Here is a 27,453-nt window from a genome sequence, read left to right as displayed (position 1 = left end):
TCTTGCTATGCCTGGACTTCACAGGTAAGTTATGCTGAGATATTTATCTAGCCTGAGCAGCCAGGAGTAGTGGTGAGAATAGTTCCTGAAGGGGAAGATACCTATTGAGTTACATAAGTGATGATTCTGCAGCAACTTCTATCTTGGAAAATGTGCTAACTCTTACTGGGGAATGATAGGCCACCTCTGTCACCCCAGAAGGTTTAATGACAATAGCAGAGCCAAATCCTCATTAATCTACATTTCTTCATGTCATGCTTTAGAGTTCCAGACGTCTCATCATGCTGAACTTACCTTTTGGAAGACAGAAGGAAACACAGCAATAAAACATTGGAATGCAGTACAGTTCTAAGATAATTTTGTCAAGGTTCAAATGGAGTCTTCAAACTAAAGTGAGCCATCAAAAGAGTCACACATCTCCCAAGAAAATAACTGCCTAAATATTCATGCCATCCTCAATAGTTTCCGAGTAACCACTATTGATATCATGACCTCATACAAACATGATGATATATTTCAGAGTTCAGCATCTGGGGCAGTGTAGCATTTGTCTCATGATAAGTTTGACTGACACCAAATTTTATAACAAAAGCAGCAGCAAAAACAGTATCAACGAACAATCTAAATTTACTTCCATATTGTGGATCTCAGTAAACTACAGTATATTAGAAGATTTCTCTAGCTGTAGAGAGTTGCAGGCTCTACCAACTAGGACTAAGGCAGCAGTTGAGGCACAAATACATTAACATTTTCAAAACCTGCCTGTTTCACTCAAAACAGACTCAACTTATAAGGTAAGAGTGCTCAAATATGAGGGTTCTTGCTTTTTCATTTATTCAGTTAAATTTGATTTATAGAACCAGAATGAAAAGTAGGATATCACATTTATTAGAATGTGGCATTTATATCCACAATTATTCTAATTTTGAAGTTTGGTTTTTATGTTTTTCTATAGATAATACATTTGTAGATATTAATGAGCTCTCTGTTGCAACTGAAGGTCATCTTAACATCCCACTAACAGCTGTGGAATACGGTGTCCTGCCTGATCTTGGGTTTGACACTGAATTAAATGTCATATTCTTCAAAACACATTTCTCGTTACGAGAAATCACATGGATTTTTAAATTTTGCTCCAGGTAGGTTTTTGGGTAAATGGCTTATTTCAGTATCTTCATGGATATATCTAAGTAAGTTTGTGCTTTTAATAATTAACAGCAAAAAAAAATCACCAATTCCTGAATTTACCATTGCTACTATTTCTCTTCATCTAGCTATATTTCTGACTCAAGTAATTAAAAAAAATTTTACACTGATCATTTCAGACTCTTAGGAAGTGCTGTGGATATCCACCCTCCTTAGTAAGTATACTGAAAAAAAAAAAATCCTGCCATTTTCTCTACCTCCTAACTTAACACAACTTCCCAGCAAATTTAGTAATAAGGATAGCTGATAGAAATTGGACATGTACAGGATAACTTTTGAGGTGTCAGACAGTATTAAAAATCATTTACCATCAGTTTCTTAGCCCTTGGATACCATGCTTCTCTTTCTTTCTACCTAACTCTCAAGTCTAATGGAAGCTATAGGTTGTTGCATTTGACTTTCTTGACCATATCAAGAAAATTAGGTATACTCATGGTTTTACATTCAAGAGAAGTAAAATTCTGTTTTTAGAGTTTCTTCATGATGGTGTAATGGGGAGTATAATTACCCTCTCAGTGTAACAACCAGAACACTAGAAGAAATATGTAAAACAACATTTTCTTTCATTGTAAAACAAATAGCTTAGGACTGAACCCTGAAAGAAGGAAAAGAATTGATATGAATCCTATAATCACTACAGTTTATAGGAGTGATTCTGGAGACTGTTTCTAAGTTTTAATGTAGGGATGGGTAACATAAGCATTGACTGACTGGTAGTCTTGTTGAGTTGAAGAGACAGATATTGTGATGCAGAATAGCTAAGAAATCTAGAACCTATGAGGCATGGTGTCCAGAGAAGGAGTTTAATAGAGACATCTCTGAAAATCTGAAGATGATCTCTTCAAATCTTTGACTGAAGAATGATCTATGCATGTGTGGAGTAAAACTCCAACAAGCTATTAAAGGGCCACCAGAAAGCAGCAGATCAAAAGGTTCCCAGAAATAACAAGCCCTAAAAAGAGTTTACATTCTCATTACTAAGAAATGAAAGACCTCTGAATATATGGAACAGCAGAAAGAGTCCTCAAGAAATTCTGGCCTGAGTAGTGGCTAGATTCAAACTAAAGGTTCCTCTTGTTGTAGTTTAATACATTCAAAAGTGATACTCCAAATAATTAGCTGATAGTGTGACTTCACTGTATAGCAGGATAGAAGCAAACACTTTTCAAAAAAAAAAGAAAAGAAAAAGAAAAAAGCCAGTAAAATCCAGCATTCGACATGGAAACTTTATAATGCTCAGCATTTAATAAAATATATAGTCATTTCATAAAATAGAAAATATAACTCCAAGAAAAATTAATCAATAGAAAAATACCAGAAAAGAAAGAGAAAATGGAATAATCACAAGGAGTTTAAACAGCCATTATAAAATGCTCCATATAATTAAGAATGTAGAATAAATCATGAAAAGTGAGACGCAAAAAATACAAAAAATGCCAATATATTTGGTTTTTTAAAAAGCCCAGATTTACAAAAATCCTGGTGTACACATCAAACAAAATATTAAATTAAGTGTGCGGAAAGACCCAAAAGCAAATTTACCAGAAAAGAAATGTCTCACAGACATATAAATTCTGTGAAATCAGAGTACTCAAACCAGAAAGATACTTGTCCTTGTACAAGAAAGGACTTGACAGAAAAGACCAAATTTTTTATCATCCCAGGAGTGATATAAGGTCACTTATTAAGGCAGCCTTATCCAAATCAGATGCTGAATAAAGTCAAGATCTACCAAAAAGAGGGAGGCTCATTCAGAAAGAAAACTCACGATGGCAAAAAGAGAAGGTGTGGAAATAGCGCACTCAAATGGCCCGAGTGAGTACAGCACACTGGTTCCAAGAATCAAGAGTTCCTTCTGAAAGCGATCTTGTTCCAGATCTGACTTCTGGCACCATTTATGCCAAAAATAACAAACAGAAAGAGAGGCTTTCTAACAGTAAATAATATATATTCGGGAATAGGATATTGCAATGAGAATACACATATCACAGTAAACTCTGTGCAGAAGTGAAAGAAGACAAAGATTTCTAAGGAAAAAATAAGAAAAATTACATGTTTACTTTGTGATAATTATCCCTGGCTATAAGCATCAATAACAAGGGTGACACCAGTCCGAGTTCAGACAGGTAGTTGCTGGGCAGGTGTCCTCATAGAAGCATGTCTTGTGTACAGTTGTAATGGCCTTTGTGCAAGGCTGTGGTTTTGCAGAGTTTTTGTAATAGTTTATTTGTTGTTGTTTAACCAGTTATTTATGCATTAGAACCCTCTCTTCATGGCCTTCCTGGACTTTACATATCAGGGTTTTAGACAAAATGGCTCTATTTTTACTGTCACAGCAGCAAGGAAAACTTATGGACTCTGGAAGCTAATTCTACCTTAGGTACCATGAGTAATAAAGAACTCTGTCTCTGTTGTAGGAATTCCTATTCTTATGATGATATTTATGAAACTGTGTCAGGCTTCCCATGTTAAGAATAAAAGCATAGGTCAGTAGTGGTGGTTCCTGCCTGTAATCCCAGCATTTTGGGAGGCTGAGGTGAGTTGATCACTTGAGGGCAGGAATTTACAAGCCTGGCCAACATGGTAAAACCCCATCTTTACTAAACATACAAAAATTAGCCAGGTACAGTGATGCACATCTGTGATCCCAGCTACTTGGAGGCTGAGGCACAAGAATCACCTGAACCCAGGAGGTGGATGTTGTAGTGAGCCAAGACGGCACCACTGCACTTCAGCCACAAAAACAGTGAGATTCCATTTCAAAACAAACAAACAAACAAACAAAATAAGCAAGAATAAAAGCACAATATCACTACAGGTTGTATAGTCATAAAAGTATTACAAAAGGATATTGTTAAAAGATTTGGGCGAAAGAAAACAATTCACATAAAATAGAACAATTTATTGAAAGATGGAGACTATCAAATCTCATTTAAATAAAACTAGCTATATTAAATAATCTTATCTCTGTTGAAGAAATTGAATTTTTGAGTAACACCATCTCACGATTAAAAAATCTTCAGGCCTAGATGATTTCACTAGTGAATTTATCTATCATTGAAAACATAACAATAATACAATTTCTACATAAACCCTCTGGAAAGTGCAAGAAAGCAAAAGACTTTCCTACTCATATAATGAGGCCAATACCAAAATCTATACTAAACAAATACATTAACAGGAAAACAAAATGAAATGCAACAGACCATATTCCCTCATAATCTGAATTGTAATAATGCTTCACAAAGTTTTACCAAGTCAAATGCACTAACATGTAAAACCAAAAAGACAACATGACCAGGTTTCTTTCTTCCTAGAATGAAAAGTTGCTTAAACATTTGAAAAATAAATACATGTCATTTTTAATAACAAACTAAAAAAAAAATCACATGACATTATGATCAGATGCAAAAAACTAATGTGATAAAAATTATTGGGTAATGAAACATGGATACTAACCTACCCTTATAAAGGGATATATGTAAAATTTAGAGTTAACATTCTACTTGAATATATATGGGTCACTGTTTCCCCATCAAGATTGGAAGCAAGATAAATATATTTTCTCTTGTCACTTTTATTTAACCAATGACCTGGAGGCCTCAGTAAGTTCAATAATGTAAGAGAAAAGAGTAGATTTTTTTTCTAGTTTTACATTTAGTCAGCTGTCTTAAATTTAACTGCTCCTTCAGTAAAAATAGTGCTATGCTATCCATTGCCTCATTATGTTCATTTTTAATGGCTTAAAAATCTGTAGTTGAGTAGTGATTTATGAAATGTTTCAGTCAGGATAGGTTATATTATGCTGCAACAATATCCAAGCCCCAAATTTCATTTACTTAGAAGGACAAGGCTTAATTCTAACTCAACTTACATTATGAGTAATAACTCAACTTACATTACTATTATGAGTCATTGTTGAAGTGTCTGATGATTATATTTGCTCCAGAAACCAAACTGATGGAATAGCTTACATTATTACCCATACTTATGGCAGAAGAACAGAAGGCCTCTGGAGGAAGCACTGGAATTAAATTATATTTGTAATTTGTATATGTCTACAAGTAATATGTACAACTCTTACAACTCTTGGTTTAGAACTAGTCACAAGGCCCCATTGAAACAACAGAGGCCAAGAAGGCAATCCTTGAAGGTGGAGTACCTGAAGAATTTATTAAATACTTAATATGGTTTGGTTCTATGTCCCCAGGCAAATATCATCTCAAATTGTAATCCCCATGCCCCAGGTGTCAAGAGAGGAACCCGGTAGAAAATGATTGGATTATGGGTGCAGTTTCCCCTGTGCTGTTCTCTTGATGGTGAGTGAGATCTCACAAGAACTGACGGTTTTAAAGTGTGGCACTTCCTCCTCTCACTCCTCCTGCCACTTCGTGAAGATGGGTCCCTGTCAACTTCCACCATGATTGTAAGTTTCCTGAGGCTTCTCCAGCCATGTGAAACTGTGAGTAAATTAAATCTCTTTTCTTTTACAAATTACCCAGTTTCTGGTGGTATCTTTATAGCAGTATGAAAACGGACTAATACAATATGGTAATTGTTACATTATTCAGATCTTATAGATTGCTTGTTAATACATTCAGATTAATGTCTAAAACAATTGTATATATGAAAACATCATTTCTAATACATCTATAATCCCAATTGGCAAATACACAGAGAACAAATAGTGTTTGAGGTTACCCTTGCTATTTAACAATATTCCTATTTATTCTAAAATTAGTATATGATTCCTAATAATTACATATTTTTTAAATGACTTCAGCTTCTGACAGATATTTTAAATAGTCCAAATAAAACTTTTGTAATCTCATGAATTTCCAAAGAGGGAAAGCCATGAACTAAGTTAACTAAGTCAATAGTATTTATTTTTTGTGTTGAAAAAAGCTAATATTCATACATATTTATATCTATTTAGTTTCCTTCAATCATGACATTAGAGTAACTTTTGGTACATGCTAAAATTTTGGAAATATATAGTAATTATTTTATCTGTAATAATTTTCTATTTATATCACGTAAATATACATTACTCAAATTGTTGTTCATCAAATGATTCATGTATGTATGTGTCAGATCTCAGATGCTGCTGTGCTAGTTAGCATGACTTACAATTAGCAAATGTAACAAATAACAGTATTCAATGTTAATTTACTTAGGAAAAGCATTTTCCTAAGAAAAACACACTATTTTTACCATGTCACATTCGATTTACTTTGTACTTTTATATTTACAACTCTGTGTACATATGTCATAAATTTTATTTTTTAGGATTAGAACATTAATTCCATTATTCGGTGTTTTGACTTAATATCCAAACTCTGTATTTGCCCAAATGATGAAACTATATATATCTCTCCACCCCCAACTGTTAGGAATTAAAGAGAAATTAGTGAAAAGAGAATAGGGGAAAAGAAACAGATGGAAAAAGTAAAAGAAGGAACAATTAAAGGGAGAAAGTAAGATTGATTCCTCTTGTGTCCTCTTATCAAAGGATTTGAAAAAAAATCTGTTTATAAAATTAAGCAAAACTTCACAAGTTAATGTTATAAAATTAAGCTGAGTAATATGATTAGATTTTAATTTGGGTCTATGCAATTTAAAACAATGTATAAACTCTCAATTATTTCTGAAAGCATGCAAATGGTTTCAGGTCACTAAAGGTCAGAAAGATTACTTCTTCCCTGATAATTTATTATTAACTTATGAAAAAGCTGGCATATACTTTTTAATTACTCATATAGTATTGGCACACAATATTTGTAGTACGTACTCTGACATAAAATTAATCTGATATGTAAAAAAGTTATAATAATATCCTTGATGATTACATAAAATATTGGACAGAAACAGTTATTCAATTTTATATTATTTCTTCACCTTCTTTCAGTAATGTCTATGATTTTGCTTACTATCTTAACTTTATACTCAGTTACTTATTTCTAAAAACAAAAGAACATGGCTATTTCTTGATGTTACTTTTTGATCCACAAAACTATAAAGTTTACTCAAGTCATAAAGCAACAAAAAACACAACAAATAAGCTGTTCAGAAATTATACATAAATATAGTTGTATTGAAATCTGAGATGACTATTTTTATTTTTATTTAATTATTTTTTAAAAATTTGCTCATTTTCAGGGGCCAGTGAATGGGTTTATATTTCTCAGTCCTGTATTTTAATATGGTTATTAGTCATCTTTGATACAAATTTTGTGCATGATCTAATCACGTAAAGAGTTTTCTTTGCTTTCTTTATATCATGACTTCCAAATTTTCTATAATGTGCCTTTATTACATTTAGAATGACAAAAATAGTTTAAAAACTGGAACAGGACTCCCTATTATGAATCTCTACACTAACGAGAAACCTTTCCTTTCTTCCCTTAAGATTTGTTTACTTGTGTGCTTTGTGTTGGTATTTGCCATCTGAAATAAATTTTATCACGCTGCCAAAAAAAAAAAAGATTTTATAACACCTAAAGAAATTATGAAAGCATAGTCTCTCTCTCTGTTCAATGTGAACCTCAGGTCTTAAGAGACAGCCCTTTCTAGTTCTCATCTGGTGGTATCCATACTAACTAAGCAGCATACCATATTTGAAGCTATAAGCTTACGGAACATGTCAAATGAATTACTCATTGTGAAGTTGAAGCTTTACAAACATATAGTAAATTCCCTTTGCCACATTCTTTCTTCTCTTAATAGTTATTTTTGTTGTTGTTGTTTCTCTATTAGTCAATTTTGTCATCACAATAATTATGAATAAATTTTTTAAATCAAGTATTCCTGCCTGTGTGCACATGTTTTGTGTTAGTGTGTCTGTATTTGTATAATGGAGTCTCAAAAACTGGAAGCAGATTTCAATGGTGTTTCACTTACTCAGAAGTTAGTCATTGAGGTAATTCACTTGTAGTCGTAAAAATCGCAATGTCAAGCAACAAAATGTTTGATTAAATAGTAAAAGAGCTCTGAAAAGAAAAAAGTTTTCTTTGACTAAACAAGTTGAATACATGTAGTCCACCCTTGCCGTCTGCAATATGTGATGAGACAGTAATCTCTTTTCTTGATTTTCCAGTGAAACTGAAGCAGCTTTTTCATACATGAGGGGTAGGAGAATGGACAGTGTCAAAAGGTGTTTAGCATTTTCATTCTAGTAAGTTGTGAGCAAGCAATTAAAATTTTTACCATGGAGATAATCCTCACTCATAGCCTTTATCACCATGTTTCCCTGAAGAAATGAGATTTTACCCTAAAAGAGGATAATAGAATATCACATGCTATGTTAGAAACCATTTAGAAAAAAACAATTATTTTCATAGAGTAAAAAAGAAAAATGACCAGTAAATTTTTTTGTTGTTGTTCAAAATTTGGGTAATGTTTATTTCAAGGAAATATGCATTATGAAATGTGCTAGTACTAAAAATTAAATGTAATACTTTAGACTCTGAAAACAAAATCTATTATCATATCAAACCAGAATAATACCTGCCTCTCACCCACATTGACCAACGATCAATGTTATGTGACTTAACAGAAGAAATGCAAATTATTGAGATATCCTTTAATTATATAGTATAAACGTAACTCTTAATATGTGTGTTTCACATCATCTATGCCTTCCTTTTTCTTGATGGAAAATCTGTGAGAATATAGTAGCACCATCAAATTAGTGAGTAAACAAGACCATTACATCAAAACATATTTTGCTCTTTTATTCTGACAAGTGTAGCAGTTTAAATTATTTATAGTTCCAGTCTGAACAGGTTTAGTGAATGCCCTATAGTACATTTTGTAAATTCAGTAAAGTCTTGGTAACTTCATTCATTATGTTTATAAATTACCATCCTTACAAAGGCCCTTGAGCATGTAATTACTAAATTTATTTAAATAATTAGAAACTCAGAAGATGTTATATTTTACATATAGCTAAATTTAGCAAAAATATAGATTCTTTCTATTGATTTGCAAGAATAATATCACATTCGGAAGGGATTATAAAAACTGAAAAGTGCCCTGGAAGTTCTCTTAATTATGGTAATAATTACGCCTTCTGAGGCTTTCTCACCTTCTTTCAGGGAAGATGTGGTCATACATGCTCTGAAACATAAACACGATAATCAATACTTTGTCAACTTCTAAGAAGAATTATTTCTAATTATGGCACGTCTGACAAATTATCTCACATTAGTATGTGTCGGCGCAGTAGTAACTAACATTTATTAAGATCTACTCAGCCATATAAGAAGAAGACAGAAGTGCTGACAGAGGCTACTCAAGAGCAGAAGCCCTGACAATTTGTTTTTAAAAAACAAAACAAACAAAAAACTCTCTCAATCTTCTGTGTGCTCACACCCAAGTGAAATACACAAAGGGAACAAAATTTGTGAATGCATAATATTATTGAATTCCCCACCATCAGCAATTTTCTCAGCACCTTTCATGCCATATGCAATTAGAAGATTCTCCCAGTAATGCAAGTAAGCACATGAGAGCAGGCAATAGCAGTGAGAAATGCCACGTGTTTGGAGAGAAAATCCACTAAAGATAGTGGCTGAAACAGGGGGAGTACTAGGGTCAGTGTACCCTAGTTTCTGGCTCCTCAGAAATAATTTCCAGGTAAATAAAAAATTTCAACCTATTCTTATTTCTTGGGCTTTAATTCTGCTATGTGGCTCACAGAGGGCCAGACAATGAAAATGGGAGATAATTCAGAACCAGTTTGGTAAAATGAACAGCGGAACCACCCACAACTGGATATGGGCTCTGCTCGTAAATTTTTTTTGAATGTGGAATTTGAAGAAATTTGGAAGAATCAGGTGAAAGGTGAGGCAGAAAGTATTGAAATAGATTTACTATGTTTGTTCTCAATCCCCAAGTCCATGTAAAATGTCCCATTTTTATTTCACAAAAATTCTACCACCATCATGTCTTAATTTTAAAATGTAAAGCATAAAAATTATTTTAAAGTAAGAGTATACTTTTTGTGATGTTCCAAATAGGTTCTGTAAACCATTAGTTAATGCTCTTGAACACATCTCAAGTAAGGGACCTTTCCAAGTGAAATAAGAGACTGGATTTTAAATGCAAAGAACAAATGACTTGGAGCCAGACAATTGTGAATTGAAATTATGACCCTGACACTAATTTAAACGGTGCTTTTGGACAAAATTATTTAAACTCTCTAAGTTTAATATTCTTTATTTATGAAAAGGAGATAATAAGCTCCACCTCATAGGTTTGGTTATTGCGGATATGAAAAGAGGGAATATAACAAAAAATATAATTAAAAGAGTTAATAGAGTTCCTGACTTAAAGGAAAATCTCAAAAAACTTCTTTAAGATATGTAATTATTCTTTTACAGTGATTGTTTCATTCTATTTCAATCTATCTTTGTACTGTCTTTGCTGATCTTCAGAGTTAGAGGAAAATCATGAGTTTATAAAAAACAGATTAAGCTTAGGGCAAAATTAATGAATGAGGAAGTTTAAAATATATATATAAACAAAACCAGAATGTTCAAGAATTTCTCTTTTGTTGCTTCTCTTTTACATGCTTGGTGGTCATGTTTAGTAGGTTTAGAGATTGTTTAGGGATTTGTTAAAGTTTTATTTATAATCTTTCACCTTGAGAAGTAAGGAAAACAAGCAGATATAAGCCCATGTATACCATACTTATAATGGAAATACATTAGTTAAAATATATGAAGCATTTAGAATCAACTCTTTTTTGAAAAAAAAAAAAAAATTTCTGACTACAAAGAAATGAGATTTTTTTAGATTTTGACTATTTTCAAAATCATAGATAATTGTTGACTATAACTTTAAAATGTAAAGTTATTCAAGTTCTCTGTGTTATATTCCTTTCCAGGAATAAAGTGAAATATGTCTATTTGTCCTATATCTAGGCCGTATAAGGAGAAAATGTAACAAACCTTTTCCATTCTTTAGCTGTGAGACGTATGTTGTAGACTCAGTTCCTGCTCTCCAAGACTGTTAATGTGACAAATCTATAAACCCCTATCTCTCCCCACTTCAGAATATTATAATTCTTTGCATTTGACAGTCATTTGATGAAAATGTAAATACAACTTTGTGAAATCAGGAGTCTATTCAATAGGTATTCTTAATGGGAAGGAGGGAATTTTGAAGAGCAAATGATTCCTTTCTAGCAGAGTCTCTGCATCATAAACCCTTACCTTTTGTGATAAAGCACTGATTACATTTGCCCTTGCACATAGGCAGTATCATGGGACATACTGCAGGAGGGTGGGGAGAGTTACAGATAGGCGTAATGGAAAGATGAGAGATGAGACACTGACAGAGTGAAAATTTGTGCAGAATGTGCAGTCAGAACACAGAGAGAGTATGCTGTGGAAATTGAAGTAAAATAAATCTTTAGACCAGCAGCTAGAATGACACCTAGAATGTTTCTTTCCTCAATACTCCTGAGCCACAAAAGAAAACTAGAACTAAAACTATAAAAAGAGAAATACAAAGAATCATAACTAAACTTGGAGTTGTTACCTTGAAAAGGAAAAATGATAACAACTTATAGCATTTCCCCTATATAGAACAAAGTGACAGTGGAGCTGTACGCCTGAAACAGAAAGAAATGGACTATTGATCCAGGATTGTGAGCCCTCTAAACAACAGGATTAGATCACCACACAAATGATTGTGAAGACGGTTTGTTTGGAGACCCAACCTGTAGTGTAGATATTGGGTACTGAAACAGTAAGATAAAGAAAAGGCTGACAGTGGACAGAGAGTGAAAGGGAAGTAGTGAAGAATGCATAATATTTAGGATAGCCTATTAAGTATTTTTCCTACGTGGGGCCAAAAGCCTGCTCTCTGTTAAACCAAGTATAAAAAGCATGCACATTGGTAAATTTTCTTACTTCAAGGAACAAACTATTGCATCAGCCTCCTGAGCCTAGTTCATACATATGATTTAACACATAGAAGAAGATTAATTTCTGGGGACATTCAGAGTGAATTTCATTTCTTGGCAGAAAATGAACCTTAAGCCAGAAAGCACTAGAAACCTGATATTGGTGTCTGTCTAGAGTCTATTCATGGATTGGTATTGCATAATGCATATTTTCAGCTGAAGGCTTAGTTATTTCCACCTCAACTCTTACTTCTCAGTCCTGTTTCAGTACAACCACTCTGTGTTAGGAAAATCTTCATACTGTAGGTCATCCCTCAATCTGATCCCTGCCAAGTACACCCATTACATTAAAGTAGGCAAAAATAATACATCACACATGAAAAATTCAAATTCAAACTAGCTGAAGAAACTTCTACAATAGTTTAATTAACCTGTGTATGTTTACATCAGGAATGCACTTTTGTTAGGTAAGTGTATTAGTCCGTTTTCATGCTGCTGATAGAGACATGCCTGAGACTGAGCAATTTACAAAAGAAAGAGGTTCACTGGACTTACAGTTCCACATGGATGGGGAGGCTTCACAATCTTGGTGGAAGGCAAGGAGTATCAAGTCATTTCTTATATGAATGGCAGCAGGCGAAGAGAGAGCTTGTGCAGGAAAACTCCCTTTTGTAATAAGCATCAGATCTCATGAGACTTACTCACTATCATGAGAATAGCATGGAAAAGACCTGCCATCACAATTCACTTACCTTACACAGGGTCCCTCCCATAACATGCAGGAATTCAAGATGAGATTTGGGTGGAGACACAGCCAAAGCATATCATTCCACCCTTGGCCCCTCTCAAGTCTCACATTCTCACATTTCAAAATCAATCATGATTCTCAACAATCCCCCAAAGTCTTAACTAATTTCAGCATTAACCTAAAAGTCCAGTCGAAAGTCTCATTTGAGACAAGGCCTATGACAAGTCTCATCTGAGACAAGGTCTATGAGCCTTCCCTTCTGCCTATGAGCCTATCGCCCCTTCCATCTATGAGCTGTAAAATCAAAAGCAAGTTATTAACTTCCTAGATACAATGTGGTACAGGCACTGAATAAATATAGCCACTTCAAATAGGAGACATTGGCCAAAACAAAGGGGATACAGGCCCCATGCAAGTCTGAAATCCAGCAGGTCAAGTCTTAAAGCTCTAAAATGATTTCTTTTGACTCCGTGATGCAAGAGGAGGGTTCCCACGGTCTTGGTCAGCTCTGCCCCTGTGGCTTTGCAGCATGCATCCTCCCTCCTGGCTTCGTTTATGGGCTAGCATTTAGTATCTGTGACTTTTCCGGGAGTATGGTGCAAGCTGTCAGTGGATGTACCATCCTGGGGTCTGGAGGGCAGTGGCCCTCTTCTCACAGCTCCACTAGGCTGTACCCCAGAAGGGACTCTATGTGAGGGCTCCAACCTGACATTTCCCTTCCCCACTGCCCTAGCAGAGGTTCTCCATTGAGGATATTCCCACTGCAGAAAACTTTTGCCTGGGCATCCAGGCATTTCCTTACATCCTCTGAAATCTAGGAGGAGGTTCCCAAACCTCAATTCTTGACTTTTTCATACCTGCAGCCTCAACATCACATAGAAGTTGCCAAGGCTTGGGGCTTCCACCCTGTGAATCAAGAACCAGAGCTTCACCTTGGCCTCTTTTAGTCATGACTGAAGTAGTTGAGATGCAGGGCACTAAGTCCCTAGACTACACACAGCAAGGGGACCCTTGGCCAGGCCCACAATACCATTTTCTCCTAGGCCTCCAGGCCTGTGATGGGAGGGGCAGCTGTGAAGACACCTGACATGTCCTAAAGACATTTTCACCATTGTCTGGGGATTAATGTTCAGCTCCTCATTACTTTTACAAATTTCTGCAGCTAGCTTCAATTTCTCCTCAGATGTTTTTTTCCTATCACATTGATAGGCTGCAAATTTTCTGAACATTTATGCTTTGCTTTCCTTATAAAATGAAGTGCCGTTAACAGCACCCAAGTCACCTCTTGAATGCTTTGCTGCTTAGAAATTTTTTCCACCAGATGCCCTAAATCATCTATCTCAAGTTCAAATTACCACAGATCTCTAGGGCAGGGGCAAAATGTCACCAGTCTCTTTGCTAAAACATAACAAGAGTCACCTTTGTTCCAGTTCCCAACAAGTTCCTCATCTCCATCTGAGACCAAGTCAGCCTGAATCTTATTGTCCATATCATTATCAGGCTTTTGGTCAAAGCCATTCAACAAGTTTCTAGAAAGTTCCAAATTTTCCCACATTTTCCTGTCTTCTTCTGAACCCTCCAAAGTGTTCCAACTTCTGCCTCTTACCCAGTTCCAAAGTCACGTCCATATTTTCAGGTATCTTTTCAGTAACGCTCCACTCTACTGGTACCAATTTACTGTATTAATTCATTTTCATGCTAGTGATAAAGACAAACCTGAAACTGGGTAATTTACAAAAGAAAGAGGTTTATTGGACTTACAGTTTCACATGGCTGGGGAGGCTTCACAATGAGAGTGGAAGGCAAGGAGAAGCAAGTCACCTCTTACATGGCTGGCAGCAGGGAAAAGAGAGCTTGTGCAGGAAAACTGCACAAGTTTATAATAACCATCAGATTTATGGTTATTAATAACCTTATAATAACCATCAGATTTCATGAGACTTAATCACTATATGAGAACATTACAGGAAGGACATGCCCGACATTGTTCAATTACCTTCCACTTGGTACCTCCTACAACACATGGAAATTCAAGATGAGATTTGTGTGGGAACACAGCCAAACCATGTTATTGATGTATATAAACCATACTGTTTGAGAAAAAGAGTCATTTAAAACAGATCAATGTACAGTGAGTTTGCAGAAAGACATTGATTATTCTCCTTTATTGTTGAAAAGTCACAATCTTTTCCCATAAATTTTAAGCACTGTAATTATATATGCTATTTTCAGTAAAAAACCAATATTTTTAATCTGCTTTATTAAAGTCCTAGTGGGACAGATTCAGTCTCTTAAAAATTAAATGTTTGTTGTAATTTAGAAACTTTATTATACAAATTGAATTTAACCAATTACTGAACTTTAGTATGTTTACCATACATGTAAATTCTTCATCTTTCAAAATCAGCTTTTTCTGGACTCATGGTATTCTGGAATTCTTAAGCTTCTGTAATTCAAGCTTACACAAAATTTAACTTTTGAAGAAAACACTGAATAACTCAAACAAAAATATTATTGCTAGGCATATAGAAATATGTATGTTATTTGGTCACCATGCTATCATCCACAGTTGGAAAGCTCCTTAGAAATCACTTCAAAATCTAGCTTTAGAAAAAAATCACTTGGTGAATATGTTATCAGCATTAAGTAATTCTAAAATGCATTTCAACAAGGCATGGTAGCATCCTCAGTCATCCTTCTCTAAAGGAGTATGCTTATTAGAACAACAGAAATATTTGTGCTCATCAGTATGACAAATACTCTTTTCCAAAATGTGTTAAAGACACCATAACAGCATATTGGTTTTTCCACTTATTCAGTAGTAATGATTTACAGAGTGCTCCATTTTGTGACCTCCATCACTCTTTAGTATTTAACATTACTACTTCCCATTTTTACTTCAATATGTTTTGATAACATGCCACAGCTTCCTACACTATCTTATGTTTTGCATTAATTATATTTCAGGATGACTGCTTCCCAGAAGCATTTTTGGGAAGAGAGAAGGCAACTAATTTCATAAAGAATGCAAAATGCATTTTCTATTGGGAAGCATTCCTGGTCATGTGATGTAATCATCATTATAAGCTGTAAGGTATATTCTTTTACTGAACATTGTCTCTTAAACCTTTTTCTCCTCTCCGTTGCACTACTTTCTCTCACCTCTGCCTTATTTTACTCCCTCTGTCCTCCTCACTCTTTCCACTCATTTTAAAAAGTAAACTTGACAGCATATTTGTGCAGCTTTCCATAGCTTGCAACCTATATGATTTCATTGCCAAATATTTGGAAACCTAAAACATTCTTCATTTCCTTTTATGTTTTTAATGGATGAAGGTGTACATAAGTGCATGTTGATTGTAGTTAGTCATAATTAATGTCCAATATGTGATGCCAAGATAAAGAAACTTTACCAAGTAGGTTACACTATATTAACTCACAGACCTCGTGCCATAGGAAACAAAAGTACTCCGTACAAAAGTACAAAAGTACTTTCTGAAGGTATCAAACTCCTGGTGCTTGGTGGGAAACATGAGGTAATCAAGACTCTATTCTCAGTGACAAAGTTGGCATTTGGAACCTAATTAAGAAACAGTCAAACAGCATTAACTTCTATAGAAGTAGCATAAAGGCCTGAAGTTTCAATAAGTTATACTATACCCTGACCATTCTTGATTCTTACAATATCTCCACAGGTGCCTTCTCAGTCAGTCCCTTCTCAGACTTAATACTGTGAGGCTGACCCGATTTCTTGTTGATAGAAATTGAATGGAGGCAAGAGTTTTGTGCTTCACTGATATGGTTTGGGTCTGTGTCTCTATTGAAATCTCATGTCAAATTGCAAATCCCCAGTGTTGGAAGCCGGGCCTGGTGGGATGTGATTGGATCACGAGGGCAGATTTCCCCCTTCAGTGCTGTTCTTGTGATAGAGTTCTCACAACACCTGATTGTTTAAATGTGTGCAGCACCTCCCTCCTCTCTCTCTCTTCCCCCTTCTCTGCTCATGTGAAGATATGCCTACTTCAACTTTGCCTTCCACCATAGTTGTAAGTTTCCTGAGACTTCCCAGTCATGCTTCCTGTATGGACTGCAGAATCGTGAGCCAATTAAACCTCTTTTCTTTACAAATTTCCCAGTCTAAGGTATTTCTTTTTAGCAGTGAAAGAATGGACTAATACACATACCTTTGCTTTTCTCATTGACAAAATATGTTTTATAGTTTCTTGTTCAAGTAGATCGGGCTTCCTATTTAAAATCAAGTCCTTGAAGAGCCCTCTTCTGAGCCAATTAGAAGTTAATTAGCAATATCCCTTGTGTTGAATTGAAATTCCAAAAAATGGTTTTTACTATTTGCTATGTTGAATAATCTAATTAAAGCTATTTGTTCTCTCCTCCAAGAAAAAAACACATAGGAATGCACATTGCATGTTTTGTTGCAATTCAAAGATTTAAGGCTTCTCAACATGAAGCTTGAATTTAGTTTTCCAGCTCCCACATAGTAATGATTAAGTCCTCTGTGGAAAGCAAATACATGGCTTTGTATTAGGTAGATGCTTTTTTCTTTGAAATTCAGCCTAAAGTCTTTAGTGTGAAGAGACTATTCTGATTTCTAACAACTCAGAAGACACAATTTAGAATTTAATCTTACAAATTCTATATATTACAAAACTCGTATATGCAGATTTCAGAGCTGTGTATCCAGTGAGTCATTGTCATTTATATCTGTGAAACTAATGATTACTTTGATTAAACAAAATCTGTTAGCATAAAAGCATCTATCCTGTCTATGTTTTTGCCTATAACATGACTACAAAGTAAAACTATTTGCAAATAAGAGTGTGTATTTAATTTTAGCTCTGCTAATGAAATGACCTGGCTTAATATTTGAAAATCATAGATATAATGAAGATTTTTTCCCTCTTGTAGTTTCTGGAAATCCAGATTATACATAAATGAATGTAGCAGTGGGCACCAACATTTCATTACCTGATGACAGGCCACATGGATGTGAGAGATTGTAGCATGGACATTGGAGGTAGCAGCTGTGGTAGCTTTCTAATCCCCACATCACAACTACAGAAAAATGTCCCTGCAACCAACAGAGTAATGATCTATTATGATTTTAGGCATCTGTGATCCTTTTTATGACTTACAAGCATTTAACTCTAAAATAAACTTCTTTTCATTTGAACCACCTGGAGTTGTTTGTTTTCTATTTTCCAAACTAAACCCTGGCTGATAGAGGATTCTACAATGAATTTATCTATTTACTTATCTATTGCTCATTGAATGTTCCATCAGAATTTTCTGCTTCAGCTAATGGCTGGCAAACCACCCACATAGCTGCATAAGGTAGCAACCCAGGAATCATGCACTCTTTCCCTTTCATCACCATCTCCTCCATGTGAACTAAACACTGCTAAGTTTTAATCATTGTCTTCTCTAACATTCATGACAAAACATTAAGCCACTTTATCATATGGTCTAGGACTTCATCATTTTGCATGGGGTTGACTCCTTTCTTCATATTTGTTTTCCTTTTTGTTGCCACCAGATGGTTGGTTGTCTGAAGTTCTTGAAGCTACAAATTTCCATGGTAAACTCCATAGTAAACTCCAGCAAGAAAGAGGAAGAGTGAGAAAGAAAGAGAAAGAAGTAGAACACGTCTTTAATTAAAAAGTTCCAGCCGGGAGTGGTGGCTCACACCTGTAATCCTAGCACTTTGGGAGGCCAAGGTGGGCAGATTGTCTGAACTCAGGAGTTCGAAACTAGCCTGGGCAACATGGTGAAACCTCATCTCTACTAAAAGTACAAAAAAACTAGCTGGGAGTGGCAGCATGCACCCATAGTCCCAGCTACTTGGGAGGCTGAGGCAGGAGAATTGCTTGAACCCAGGAGGCAGAGGCTACAGTGAGCCGAGATCATGCCTGCACTACATCCTGGCTGACAAAGCGAGACTCCATCTCAAAAAAAAGAAAAAAGTTCCAAAATACAATCTCCTTTATTTGACTGCCCTCAATTGAGCCATATGCCTACTTACGGAGTTACACTTTTCAGGAAGATGGGATATGATTACTGGTTTAAACTCTACTGTCCAGGAAGATGGGGTATGCTGATTAGTTTAAATTCAATCCTTATTTAAGGACAGAACAAATGGAAGCCAAATCATGGAATCTGCAGTACTTTTTAAAACAGTAGATGGATTGGAAATTTCCAACGTAGCTTCTTCATTCAGTTTCCTTCTTGTTTCCCCTGTGATATTTATAAAGTGCAGATATAAGCATGTCACTCTTTTTCTTAAATCCTGTCAATATCTATACATTTCTTTAAAGATTATGTCCAAATATCTTAGCAAAGCTAGCCCTTGCCTACTTTTTATTTTATATATGTCTGATTATCAAGTATCCAATAATGACACTAATTAAAATAACTGCTACTTTATAGTTTTACTACATATCACAGAGAAAATGCTAAATACTGCATAATAATCACTTTTAACCTAGCTCAATATGTTCTTATTCTTTATTTGCAAGTGAGTAAAGAGGCAGAGATACATGAGGCAATTTGAGCAAGGTAATTAATAATTCAATAATTAATAATTTTATAAATGCAAATATGAATGTTACCCTTTATCTTGATAAAAATAAGTGGTAGAGTCAATTTCTTGGGCTTTCTAACTGTTCTCTTCCGTTCAACAACTGTTTGATTATCCCTTGCAGAGTATCTAGAAATGAAAAAACTTTAGAAATAATCTAGTTTTTTTCTTTATGTTTTATTTAAGGAAATAAATTTATTAATGATAATGTAATAAGCTAGTCTCAGCAAACATAATTGTCCTTTAAGTCTCTGAAGGTGTTAGAGGAGATGGACAGAAGTGCCCATAATTGAAAAATATTTGCATATAAGGACAAATGTTGGACATGTTTATTAGAATTTTAATAAAAATGAAAGAGACAACACAAGTATAGTGCTTAGCCCTTTGCCACTCTTAGTATTTCTTGTATTACTTTAAACCATTGGTATTACAATTTGAAAGTGACAAATTGTGCATTAATATAATCAGAGAGCCAAAAAACTTATTCTATAGATAAAGACACTGATGATATTCATGATCATTTTTACTGAATGCTGTTCTGGGGCTGCATATAAATAAGGCTATGGTGTGAATGTGTGCCTTCTAAAATGCAGGTGTTGCTCATGTGGTGGTATTAAGCAGTGGGGCTTGTGAGAGGTGAATAGGCCATGATGGTTGCTCCTTCATCAGCAGAGTTAACAGCCTTGCAAAAGAGCAAAGCAAGCTTCATGCAGTGTTTGGCTAACCAGCTAGCTTGCCTTTCTTCCTTCTCCCATGTGAGGACACAGTCAGAAGGCCCTCATAATAGGCAAGTGCCTTGACCTCGGACATTCAACCTACAGAATTATAAGAAAGAAATTTGTTATTTTAAATTACCCAGCTTCAGGTATTCTGTTATAGCAGCACAAACAAACTAAGACAAATACCTGAAACATTTAAATATCTGTAGGAAGTCATTGTGACGTACATGAATTTGTGCAATATGTTCTTGTTAGTATTAAAATCTTATTGAATATCAGCCTTTCTTCTGGTAATTACAAAAGAATAAATTCTTTCTGAGTAATTTTTTGAATACAAGTTGGATAAAATTTTTAATTTATCTCAGAATATTTTCTGATAATCTAGTAATGTGAAGCGGTGTAGTTATTTCTTTTCTGGCTCTTTGAATGTACACTTGAATGCCCTTTTCCTGGTACTGATATTTTTCTTTACTATTCTAAATAAGATGAAAAGAACAGACAGTGCTTTTCTCAGAGGTGGTTATATTCATGATTTCCAGTTTCAGCATCTTATATATTCCCATACCAGAATGTACTGTGACACTTGTCCAGTTTTTATTATATCAAACTGAGTTCCCAAACTGATTGTGTTTCCTTATTTGTAAAATCATTACTCACTTAGGGGAACAAACTTCCTAGGCAATAAGGAAGAAAATATACATATCTTGTTTCATTTCATTTATTCAGTAACATATTAAATCTTGTTTACCAACATTCTTTTTTGGGATGCATATTGCATCATTTAATGCCAACTTAGGAAAAAATGGGCAATCATAATCAAACCTTTTGGCATACTAAATAGCACTTGGATTATATATAGCAAAATAGCATAACAAATTTCAAATTTATTGCAGTTATTACAGTGCCTTCTTTTAGGGCTAATAATCCATCCTGTTTTTTAGCAAATTGAAAAATTAATCAAAGAGATTACCACATATTTAAGTCACTATACATGTAATATTTACAGAAATGTATTTTCTATGTATGTGTGTAAAATTACAAGATTCCAAACTGAAACCTAAAATAATTTGAATCAATGTATAATTAAATATACCTTAAAGGAAAGGGTAATTCAAAAGTGGTGCCCAAATCTATGTCTGATCTTAAAACATAACATTTTCCATAGGCGGGTGTTGAACAATGAGAACACATGGACACAGGGAGGGGAGCATCACACACTGGGATCCGTTGGGGGGAAATGGGGGAGGGGCGGGGGGGTGGGGAGGTGGGAAGAGATAGCATGGGGAGAAATGACAGATACAGGTGAGGGGACGGAAGGAAGCAAAGCACACTGCCATGTGTGTACCTATGCAACAATCTTGCATGTTCATCACATGTACCCCAAAACCTAAAATGCAATAAAAAAAAGTAACATTTTCTTCCTATGACACAACATAAGATATAGCAAAAAATATATTATAAATGGTCCCAAATTATGCTAAACCTTCCTTTGAAGGATTTCTTCAATAATAAACCTCTTTCAGAAATAGAGGCAAACATTCCTTCCAGAGCAAAGGACAGACATGTTTCCTGCATATTACAAAAGCGTTGGGATCTCTAAGCACATGACTTCCCTCCTGTGATGTTATCCACTAGAGGTGCAACTGTTACATGTCCTTCCTTCCACTATGCTGGGAGAACCAGAGTATGAGAAAGTCACACATGACAATGCTGTTTTTCTACCTATTGTTATTACTGTAAATAATAAAGTCCTTTGTTCTCTCATCAAGGTGGGGCTGGTATTCGGCTAGCATCCATAAAACATGGCAGGCCAACTTGTTAGCTTCCAACTAGGGTAATAATTCAGACCCTTCACAGTTCTTGATAATCTATATTCAGTTTGCATACACAGAAATACACAGAAATATATTTTCTATGTGTGTGTATATATATTTATGTGTATATATTTTTACGTTTATATTATATATGTACATATATAGATGTGTATATGTTTTCTATGTATTTGTGTATACATGTATTTTTGTGTGCATATACACATTTATACACACAAAAAGACATAGCAACTTTGAAGTGCTTCCAGAAATTATCCCAATATTCAGGGTTGGGCAGGAGTGACGAAGGAGAATAGGATCAAGGGAAATTATAAATGAGGCTCTTCAATACTGTCTGTAATGGTTCATCTTTTTAAAAGTAATCTGAACAAAATGGTAAATCATAAACTTGAGTGTTGGACTAATGGTTATTTGTTGTATTGTTCTCTGTGTCTTTGCATACATTTTTAACATTTCATAATTAAAATTCTGAAATATGATTAAATCACATATAATTTAATTCTGTTGCTGAGCAGATGGTTCCAGTCACCTAGTATTGCATTAATTCATTATCTTATTCTCTTTTTAAGATAGACTTTCCAAAGGCTTATCAAATATAAAATGAAACTAGAATTAAAACAAAAAACTTTCCCCCACCCAAAGAAAAGTCTATTTTGTCTTTAGACAATAGTCATTATTAGAAAGACCATCTTTATTTTCTCCCACAACTCTGTCTTGTAGCTCCCATCCATTCGTCATTATTTTATTACTGGGTTTATATAGTCAATACCTTATACCTTTATTTTTACACCTGTGGTATTGTGCAGGCAGTCACACACACACACACACACACACACACACACACACACACACACAGAGTACCAGAAGTTGGAAAGTGTCAGTTCAAGTACAGAAGTTGCCATTTGTTAATTGTATAATATAGCCTAAGGATAAGAACTCCTATGAAATGTATTTGCCTCAATTATAATGCTGGTATAATACTGCCTTTTAGAACTGTTGGGATTTTTTTTTTTTTTTTTTTTTTGATGATCGAGTTCATTTTCATGAAGACTCTTTGAAAGTGTTAAAATGCTATAATACACAGTATTTTTAAAGACAGTAGTAGCCATGCTCCCTTGCTTTTATCATCTCCTCATTTTGTGTTACTCCAGACAAACTTCACTTTGCTAACCATTCAGCATAAGAGCTGCTTTAATGTCCTTTCACCATCCTGATCTTTCTCCCCTGAATATGCTGAGCCAAGGGCATCCTTAATACTACTTAAAATACAAACTCCCAACAATTCAAGGACAGAAAAAAAAGCAACATACTATGAATAACTAAAACTATGATAATCAGTCATAAAAAGACATGCATTTATAGTATTTTCCAATGACAAATAATAAAATATCATTTAAAAATATATCAAAGTCGTTTTTGTCTTGAATTAAATCCAAAAAATCAAAAATTATAGTCAAGCAGACTCAAGGATTTATGAAATTTTATTTTTAGGATAAAGATAAAATGCAAAGCATAAACATTAATGTAAGTCAGCAAAGAACAGCATAGTTCAGAATCATGGCTTTGTAGTGAAACCCAATTTCAAATATTGCCTCAGTTTCTAATCAGTCTATACCTTTGTTTTCTCCTCTATAAGAGTATTGTAGGACATTGTAATGACTACATGAGAGATTTTCAAAGTACTAAGCCCAGTGCTTTCGAAGCAAGCCATTAATAATTAATGACATTATTATAAATTAATTCACACACATGCCCTCACAAAGACATATCTCAAAGTTGTACAGCCTGTGGATATCACTTCCAATTAATTGATCCTGTGCCCTACAGTTGAAAAATTATTAAAAATTTGTTAATTGACCTTTCTTAAAAATTAATTTCTCAACACTTTCTCATTTTTCTTCAATTTTATTGTAAACAGTTATAAAACTGTGCTTCAAGATTCCTGGGACTGAGATTTCTTACTAAAGAAATTCTGTCCCTCCCTAACACTTATCTATCAGGTGCCAGATTAATCCTAAGTTTCTAGACTATAATATAAATTAGCTGGTAATTTTATATTGAACTAAGCAATTTAAAATGTAAGCAAATGTTTCAGGCTGCAGTTGTGATAATATATTTGTGATATTTTAACTAGTGAAGTTTGGAAAACATACCATTTCTCTAAATAACTTTCATAAATATAACACCCCTTTCCTTTAACCTTTTGCAGCATATTCTGTATATTCCACAGAGAAAGTTCAAAAATGGCAGTCCCATCAACAACCATCAGTTTTATAGTCCAGTACATTTGTGAACAACACATTTCTGCATTACATCTCTTTGGCTACATGTAATCTAGTTTTCAGAATTCTTAAATTCATCTCATTAAAGAATTTTTCTTTTACTATACATTTCCCTCCTCCTCCTCCTCCTCCTACTTCTCCTCTTCCTCCTCCCCCTCCCCTTCCCCCTCTCCCTCCTCCTCCTCCTCCTCCTCCTCCTCCTTTTTCTTCAGGACAGGTTAAATATTATTGAGCCTTTTTATGAAAATAAGGCACATGATTCCTATATAATGATAGGCACTCCTGCTCTATAAAAATCTGAATTGTCTAATAGGGTTCCAATGACAACCAATGGAACATTATTCTTTATAATAAAACCTGATACAATGTTGATGTATATTAGTAAGTTTTCAAAGCAATTGGGCCTGGATCCTAATCTTGGGTAAGATACTACTTCTTTCAAGGACTCAGATTTCTCCTATGTAAAATAAGACCGTTGACCTACACCAGTGTTTCCCAACCTTAACTTATTTCATGTGTGTGCCACCCTTGTAATAGTGGAGACATCCATAATTATTTGTTAGTTTATTTTTACTTAATATTTTAATTAATTTATTGTTTGATTATCTATGTCCTTTAATACAAACTATAATATTCTACCATGAATGGAAAGCCAGCATTACTTTTTATTAATAGAAGACAACCATAAAATCATAATTAAAATAGAGCTGGATTGTCTTACACAGGCAAGACTCATTCTGTTGTTTGATCTCTCTTTGGGGAAAACAGATATTAGTTCTGTTAGAGCAGTGTCAAAGACAACTTGAATTAAATTATCTATTTCCTACACATAATCCAAATACTCAAAAGGGACTTAGAAGGGAAATAACTTCTTCATTGGCAGTTACTTAATGCAGTGTCTGTCAGGGGCAAGGATCTCACCTGGTTCAATGATTTCTCATGTTTGCTCTCTCTAATGGCCAATGCTCCTAGGATTTGGTAATTGCAGACAAATTTTAGGTGTGCTAATTATAATGGTGTTAGTACTGATAATTATTCAGCAAAATGTGTTGAGCTCTTATTATGTGCCAGGTAATAATCAAAGCACATCATATGTTTTTACCATTTAATCCTCATGACAAGTTTATAAAATAGGTGCTATTATAATCTATATTATAAACAAAGAAAAGAAGATTAACTGATCTTCTAATTCCATGGGAGGAAAGTTATTGCGGAGAAATATTGAGAGAGACTATAATATAAATTAAAATAAAATTTAAAAAATACATGGAATCTGAAAAATATAATTTTCAGAGAAAAATTATAGTTTATTATAAAGTGATTTAGTAATAAATTTCTGAGGATGTTCTCAAATGACCTTAGAATTAATTTGTTAAAAAGTGTTTTAGGGACATGTAAAGGAACCAGGATTGCTATATACCTGATGCCAAGCATAAATGTATGATGCATAGTAAGAGAGCAGTAGATAGAAAGGAAAGAGTCAAAAAACTGAAATGAACCTAGAACAAAGTGCTAAACAGATAAGGAAAACAGCATGAACTCTACAAGTAATATCAAAATATTTAGAGCCCAGATTTAACTGTAGTAACATCTGGACTAAGATAAGGACATTAAGGCCTTAGATGATGAGCTTGCCAAGACTCCAAATCTTTCCCACAAGCATTGGGTCTGCCAAACCAAGGGGAGTTCTTTTTATCAGGGATATAGGGTAAGAATTCTAGATAGTACTGAAGAGCATGCAGAAATCAGCAATCTACAAGAATATTTTACTTCGAATTATGTGCCTACCATTAACCTTATATTGAACTAAATTATACTTTGGATTTATACATTGTGGGTAAATTGTGAACATGAGCATGAGATGAGGTTGATTTAATTTGCCTGGAATAAGGATGCTAGCACAACAATGGAAATAGGGTTTCTGGATCTTAGCCAAACAAGGAAACAAATTGATGGAAATCTATTTTTCATTACGTTTTGGCTTCATTTGTATTGACATGACTATAGATAAAGATCTCTGTGAATAGACTAACCACAATTCAGTGCAAGGCTATTTGATCCAAGAGCAAGAAATTATAATAAAGATGAGCTTTGGAATACCAACGTTGCCTTTTATCTAAATACTTTATAACATTCTTAAGAGTGTTTTAACAATATAAGATGACATTACCTGGAAAGGTTTACACATTGAGTAAAGAAGGGAGACTGTGAAGTTTATTCATCTCTAAATCATAAGGAATTAGATCAGGCATAAAATATACTCTTGATATTTTAATTAACTAAAATTTCTTGCAAAGTTTTACAAATTCCTATTGCTTTGAAACTAGCAAAGTGATTTTTCTAGATATCACTTGTCCACCATTAAATATCTAGAATTTAAACAAAAACATGGGGATAAAAAATGAAGTATTTTATAAATAAAAAGAAAGTAATTAAATTATTAAAAGCCTTTACGTTATTCAAAAGTACTTTAAATTTCTCCTGCCTTTACAGTCTATTATCTTTAGATTTTAGAGATGAATCTAATATGACTGTTCAATTTGCTTCTTTTTTTGCATTTTACCATTGCTATTTATTTTATTTTATTTTTGAATTTACTTTAAGTCTGGGATACATGTGCAGAACATGGAGGTTTGTTGCACAGATATACAGGTGCTATGGTAGTTTGCTGCACCCATCAACCCATCAACTACATTAGATATTTCTCTTAATGCTATCCTCCCCTTGTTCCCCACCCCAACAGGCCCTGGTGTGTGAGGGTCTCCTCCTTGTGTTCTCATTGGTCAACTCCCACTTATGAGTAAGAACATGCAGTATTTGGTTTTCTGTTCCTGTGTTAGTTGGCTGAGAATGATGTTTTCCAGTTTCATCCATGTCCCTGCAAAGGACATGAAATCATTCCTTTTTATGGCTGCAAAGTATTCCATAGTGTATATGTGCCACATTTTCTTTATCCAGTCTATTATTGGATGGGCATTTGGGTGGGCTCCAAGTCTTTGTTATTGTGAATAGTGCTGCAATAAACATACATGTCCATGTGTCTTTACAGAAGAATTATTTATAATTCTTCGGGTATGTACCCAGTAATGGGATTGCTGGGTCCAATGATATTTCTAGTTTTAGATCTTTGAGGAATCGCCACACTATATTCCACAATGG

Source organism: Saimiri boliviensis, chromosome 1 (genome assembly GCF_048565385.1).
Source record: "Saimiri boliviensis isolate mSaiBol1 chromosome 1, mSaiBol1.pri, whole genome shotgun sequence".
Classification (NCBI taxonomy): domain Eukaryota; kingdom Metazoa; phylum Chordata; class Mammalia; order Primates; family Cebidae; genus Saimiri; species Saimiri boliviensis.
The sequence above is the reverse complement of the archived record's forward strand: the minus strand, read 5'-3'. Positions refer to the sequence as shown.